The sequence below is a fragment of the Panicum virgatum genome, unplaced genomic scaffold (assembly GCF_016808335.1).
Source record: "Panicum virgatum strain AP13 unplaced genomic scaffold, P.virgatum_v5 scaffold_3406, whole genome shotgun sequence".
NCBI classification, from domain to species: domain Eukaryota; kingdom Viridiplantae; phylum Streptophyta; class Magnoliopsida; order Poales; family Poaceae; genus Panicum; species Panicum virgatum.
This window is the reverse complement of record NW_024376323.1, coordinates 79,744-86,613: the sequence shown is the minus strand read 5'-3', so window position 1 is coordinate 86,613 and position 6,870 is coordinate 79,744. Positions and strand designations below refer to the sequence as shown.

Genomic DNA, 6,870 nt, shown 5'->3' with positions numbered 1-6,870 from the left:
ACACCCTACTGCTGCTCAGTTCCCGGCGACGCGGAGGAGTTCACCCGGAGCTACCAGGAGTACGAGGACTTCTAGGCGGTCGTCTCCCAGTCGACGTCCATGTGGCGCCCAGCTTTCGAGTTTCGTACTTGTTTTACGCTTCCGCATACTCTGTATCAGATATTTGTCATTTATGTAATAAATAACATTCGTACTCGCTTTATTATATCCTTTTACGTGATATGTGTTGTGATATATTGTTCATTCTGTTGTATATACGTGTGACTTGATCCTGGCACGTATATGATTGCTCGGTTTATGTCCTTTTGTAAATCGGGTGTTACAGAGTGATGTGACACCCCGTCCTACATATAGTATAGGAGAATTTGTCAATCTCTCAAACGAGGCAGAAGAGTTATGCTATAGTTCCCGTGTACGCGCGCACACACGGCGGACACCAGGCAAGGCCATGGCGGGCCCGTGGGGGAGGAACGGGGCAAGGCGAGTGGCCTCCGCGGCGGCGCCATGGCATGCCAGCGGGGCGAATCAGCGAGGGTCCAAACAAGGCGAGCAAAGGCGTCGCCTTGGCGGCCTGGCTGTGGTTGTGCACACGCGCGCGGGCATCGGGTTCGCCCGAGCCGCGGCGTGGCCGCGCGCTAGGCACGGAGGCGCTAGAACAGGGGAGCGGCGACGGAGGCTACGGGCTACAGCGGCGAAGCAGCGAGGGTTCCTGCAGGCGCACAACCAAGGAAACGAGGCTCCTAGGGCTTCGCTACCGATGGCTCAACGGCGGCCGAAGCACACCGGACCAAGGGAAAGCGGGCGAGGCGAGACAATGGCGCTCACTCGTCGGGCTTGAGGTCGGGGTGCTTGGTGCGGCGGCGATTCGGTGCAGGGAGCGGTCGAGGCTGTGCCGTGCCGAGCTGCAACATCGATGCAGGGGTACGGGCCGCCGGCGTGGGGGAGCTCTGGTGGCGGCTCCTTCTCCCTCCTTCTTCTTCTCCCCTCCTCTATTTCTTCCCCTTACTTCCTCTCTCTTGGCTGCGGCGGCAGAAGGGGAATTCCCCTGGTGGCTAGGGTTTTCGGGGTGCGGCCGTGGGGGTTTTATAGGCGAGGCACTAGGGTTTAGGGGTGGCCCGGACGCTGGGGAACGGCCGTGATGTGATGGACGGGCCGGCACGCGATGTGGCAGCATCAGGGCTCCGCGGCTGGGCTTTCGTGCGCGAGGGGAAAGGGTGGAGCGCGCGCGCGGCAGGTTATCAGGGCCGACCGCAGGGGCAGACGTGGGCGTCAGCAGGGCAGGTGGCCGGCGGGAGACACGCTCCGCGCATTGTCGCGGAGTGCCGCGGTGAAAGCAGAGGTGAGGCGCGGCTGCGGGAGGAGAAAGGTAAAGCTGACAGGCGGGACCCGCCTGTCAGTGGCTGTTGGTGGCGAACGGGCGTGCGGGATTAGCTGGGCCGGTGCTGGGCGGAGGCGATGCGGGCCGCGGCAGGGGTGCGTCCGCGCGCGGGGGTTGGGCCGCGGCACGGCTTCAGGCCGGGCAGAGCAGGCTGGTCGGGCCGGCAGGGTTAGCTGGCTTGATGGGTTTAGGCCCGGCTTAGTTAGGGAGTAGGTTAGCTTTTGTATTTGATTTGAATGGTTTTAATTCAAATCAAATACCACACAATTCAAACAAAAACCATCCCAATGAATTTGAAACAAGTAGAGGAGACAGGAAGGAAGCTCAGATACACCCAAGTTCTTCTTTATACCTGGTCGCTGGCCAGCGAATTAACAAGTTCACAGTTTCAGTCACTGTTGCGTGAAGAAGCCGCCAACATAGTCGCTCGCCAACCTTGGGTGCGAGGCATTGACCTAATAATGTTAATGGAAAGTTGCCTGTATGAGTTGTTCTTGCAATGTAGTTTTCACAGAATCACTGGATTTGCTTGGGTGGCTCATGCTCCAAACTACTGGACCTGCGATGGGATCATTAAGGCCGGGGACATAACAAGGCAGATTATTGATAGATTGCATCAGGAAATACTTTGGGTGTGCGATGCTCCTTTGCTTGGTTCAGTGTTTGCAAAACTCATGGAAGATCCGGAGGCTCCATTTTTTGTATTCAAAGATGATATCTCCTTCCCCAAAAGAGGCCACATCAGTTGGGTTTGTGTCACCTCGAAGAATATTACAGCAATAGATGATACAAAAGATATATTGGAAAGTGCATCGTCTTTGTTCGTATCGTTTGAAAAGTCGGATAACCTGCAAGCCTTACCAAATGGATTTCTTACACATTGCAGCAACCTTGGCGTGGTAATTCTTTCTTGGTGTGCATTCTGTTTTATATCACCTCCTTTCCTTCAGTGCCACAGATTGAGATTCCTCGGCTTGGATCACTGCACAAATGTCAACACAGTTGGGGTAGAAAACAATACAGATTATTGGGTGTTTCTACAAAGCCTATGGGTCCTTGACTTACGTTACACTGAATGGGACGATATCATATCTGAAGGAAAGATGGAGATCATGGCCAACCTCAGGGAGCTAAATATCGAGGGACTCATGTGTTGGAAGTTAACAAGTAGATTATTGAGAAGGCTCCCTTACCTCCAAAAGCTTCGGATAATAAAACCTACTCACGAAGCAAAGACAACAATAGATTACTACAATTCATTTGTGGACAAAGTAGATCTGGAAATACTTGATTTGTCAGGTAACAGAGATATGGAAAATCTACCGACAAGCTTATCAATGGCAAAGAGCCTCGAGATGCTTATCCTTGATGGTTGTGACGGCCTAGAGAATGTTGTTGTGCCGAATGGGCTTCCCTCTTCCCTAAGGTCATTTAGCTTTGATGGATATGGACCAGCAACCCATTGGACATCATCTTTATTTAAGTTGCATCTAGAATCTTCTGAGCCAAAGCAACTGCCTCATGCAGATAATAGGGATGTCAAAACCTCCAAGATATCCCTACAAGGATTGCACACAGTTGGAGAATTTGTTTATACGGGGGCTACCGAATCTTGTGGAGTTGGACCTCTCAGAATGTCCAATCAAGGTACTTGACCTTACAACTATGGTGGCAGATGTCCCATTGCTCAAGCGGCTCTTCCTTCTAGGTTGTGAGAATCTCCGTGCAATAATATGGACCTCGCATGATCCAATGAAATGGATAAAGCTAGAGTTATTGTGCATAGACACACGACCTAAGAGGGCACATGGATTTATCCGGCCATCTCTTGCCCAGTATGATCCAGAGAAACGACAAAAGCTAGAGTTGCATGCTATTCTTGCAGACGCGAGGCTTGGTAGGTCCTTGAATCGTCTTGTGGGTCGTTATGCAGGTCGTTCAGTCTACAGGGATATTTATTTTAATATCCACTTCACTTCTCCGGCTGAGTATAGTGGAGGTGTTCAACTTGAAACGACCGGTAAGAAGATGATTGAACACAGTAATCAGCAGCACTTTGCTGTAGTGAGCCGGTATGGTGATGTACTTTCCAAGATTGGTGATGCCCCGATGCTGGTCTTCCCGCAGCCTCCCACTCAGCAGTTTGGTCATCATATTGAGATTAGTAATGGGGGCCATAGCTTGGAGAATGAATTGGTACGTTATGATAATTTATCTTACCTAATGGCAGAGCTCGCTAGATCGTTGCATGTGCATGATGCCTCGACGAGCGCTAGCATGCCTGAACGGTACAACCGGCATCGCCTGAAGTGGTGCCGCATGGAAAGGTGCCCCAACATTGACACGGTCTTTCCCTCGGCTGCTCAGGATTACAAAAATGAACTGGATACTGTTTGGATATCAGATCTCCAGAAGGCCCGCAGCATCCCGGTCACCTCCATCCTTTGAAAATCTGCAGCACTTGCACCTGCGCTCCTGCCCAAGGCTCCAGTTCGTTTTGCCCGTGTGGATTGCCTCCTTCCCCAGCCTGGAGACCCTCCACATTATCCATTGCGGCGACCTCACACATGTCTTCGTGCTGGACGAGAAGTACCCGGAGGAGATCGTCACCCACGGCGTACCGTTCCCGAAGCTAACCACCATCCACTTCCACGACCTGCCGAAGCTGCAACAGATCTGCGAGGTCAAGGTGCTCGCTCCCAAGCTCAAGACCATCAGGATCAGAGGCTGCTTTGGCCTGCGCCGGCTGCCGTTCTTGCAGGGCCGCGAGCCCGGCCTCAAGAAGCCGACCGTGGAGAAGGAGAAGGACGTGTGGGACGCGCTGCAGTGGGACGGGCTCGCCGCCGGCCACCACCCGGACCTCTTCGAGCCGCCCGTGCACTCACGCTACTACCGGCCGAGGCGCCTCCTCAGAGGCACCGTCCTCAGGTACGTACTTTCACAAACGTGCTCTTCATTATAGCATATCGGTTTGCCCAAACATCCATCCATATCTTTCAGCTCTGCCACTAACTGACGGCTTGTTGTCACATTGCCTAGGTGAACCCTCAAGATTTGGGCGCTGGGTTTCGTTCGTGACTTTGTGTCATGGATCAAAGTGGATTGCTGGTTTGGTTTGTTCGTGATGGCCGTTGATTTGGTTTGTTGGTTTCAGCTACTGCCTTGGCTGATTTGTTGTGTGAGGCACGGGGCCTCAGGTTGGCTCCTGTCTCTGCTGCTGATGGCCGTGTTGGCCTAGCGGTTGCCGTGTGGTTTGGAATAAAATTGCGGCATGGTTTGTGCGCCTGCACGCATGTTTCGTTCAGGCAGTCAGACCCGGCCGGCGTGTGGCTTGCGGTTGGAAGTTGGAACAATGAAGCAGCAGCTGGGTCTAGGTGCACGGTGTGCCACTGTCCACCTGCTGCATGTGTGATTGTTGTGTGGGTTTGATTTGTTTGGATTGATGAGCGCCTGGTACGCCGTCAGGTGTATGCAGTAGCTAATGAGCAGCAGCTGTGTCCTCTGTGTGTGTTTGCTGGTCGTGGCTGCTCTCAGTTTGCTATGTACTGTCTGATGAACCAAGAGACGGCTGGTTTGAGTGCCTGATGCAAGACTCTTGTGATTTGTGAACCTTTTATTATGATTCAATGTATGACGTTTGTGGTGTGTGAGTGTGAATTATTCTTGCGAGCTGGTGCCAGGAGCTGTTTGTATCCATTGCATCTGTTTCTATCGAACAAAAGAACCAACTTGTGATGCAACACGCACTGAAGTGCCACCACTCTGACGAATACTGCATTTTGCTAGAGTACGGAGACAGTTCCTGTTTCCATATGTTCATTGAGCTGATGCTGGGAGATGTTTGCCATGCATCTGTTACTACTTGGTAAAAACGATATTGATAAGGCTCTATATCGAGCAGCACATGTTTTGCCATGGCCATCACAAAAGAATTTAGTTTGTGCTGCAACACTGAAGTGCCATCGCACTAACGATTTCTTGATTTTGCTTGAGAAGGGGTACAGTTTTTGTTTTCTGATTCAGCAAGCCAAGCAAGCAAGAAAACGAATCTGTGAACCAGGCATGGTTCCCACTGAACCCCCAATTCTTGTGAGCTGCATCGTTTATTTGTTCCCTCTTCCAAGGAAAAATGGTTACACTAGTGAATCTTTGTTATGATCCTTTGAACCAGACAAGGTTTCCTCTGAATCCACAATCAATGCTCTTTTAAATTTTAATGATCCTTCCGAAGTAGAAATAGCGATGGAAGTTCACAACGATTGAGTTCAGTCTCCAGTCATCTCCAGTCCCAACATGGGGGATCATCACTACACTAATGAGCATAAGCACAAAACAAAAATAAAAGGTCCCACCGGATTCAAAGTCTGCAGTGCTAACCCCTACACTATGGAGACGGCTAACTGTTAATTTTCAATGTTTAATGTATCTGCAAGTAGCACAATCATAGCAGTTCTCGAATCCAGTAGAATTCCGATGTGCACAAAATCTGAAACTGTAGGATCAAGAACACCGACTAGAGGGGTGGTTTGAATAGGCGGTTTAAAACTAAAAACACCAACACTAGAGAAATATAATTAGTAACAAAAAAAAGCCCTATGTCATGCTACAACTATCTCTAGTTTGGATTTGCAACCTAAAGTGACAAGATACAAATCAAGCTCTAGTAATGTAAATAGCTCAAAGTAAAGCAAGAGAAGTAACCGAGCTTGACACAAGAACTTTTTCCCGTGGTGTCGATGACTTGCCGGTCACCCCTAATCCACGTTAAGGTGGATTCCAAGAATCAACCGCTCCTCTATCAAGAACTCTCTTGATCTTGAGCCGGCTTGAATCAAATAACCGCTCCACACCTCGATTCCACTAGAGTTGCTCTTCACCACTCCGGTGAGGTGAGCACAAGACCTCTCACAATCGAAATCGGTGCTCCTCAACAATCTCCTTGGAGGTGCTCCACGAAATCCGCTTCTCCAAGCCATCTAGGGAGCGGCAACTCCCAAGAGTAACAAGTCGATGACGCTTGCTTAAAGTTTTCTTAGCGCCACAAAGCTCAAACACTTGATGCCGTGCACTACGATGCTCTCACACTCTCAAGAATGCAATCTCTAAGCAAGAATGTGTGAGAGAGGGATGGCTCAGTTCTAAAGAGTCAAGAATGTAGTCCAAATGGCCAAGAGAGCCTCCCAAAGGCCGGGCATTGAGTATATATAGAGGTCCCCTCAAAAACTAGCCGTTACACTCTTTTCTGCGTAATCGCAGACCGTCCGCGGTTCAAAAACCGTACCGTCCGCCGTTATAAGCCAGTGAGTCAGAGTGCATTTAATGCGTGTCAGAACTAGCCATTACAGCCCTGGCGGACCGTCCGCGCCCTATGGGCAGATCGTCCTGCATTTATAAGTTCCAAACCACCAGAGATGAAAATCGTCTCTGGTCTTTTTTCAAACTGACCGGCGGACCGTCCGCGCCCCAGGGGCGGACCATCCGCCGTTCATCCT

The 6,870-nt window shown here is 50.7% G+C and overlaps 1 pseudogene; it reads left to right on the top strand.

The window, feature by feature from the left end:
* Positions 1-1,162: 1,162 nt before the first annotated feature.
* LOC120694126 lies at positions 1,163-5,038 on the top strand (annotated as a pseudogene).
* The last annotated feature ends 1,832 nt before the right edge of the window (positions 5,039-6,870 follow it).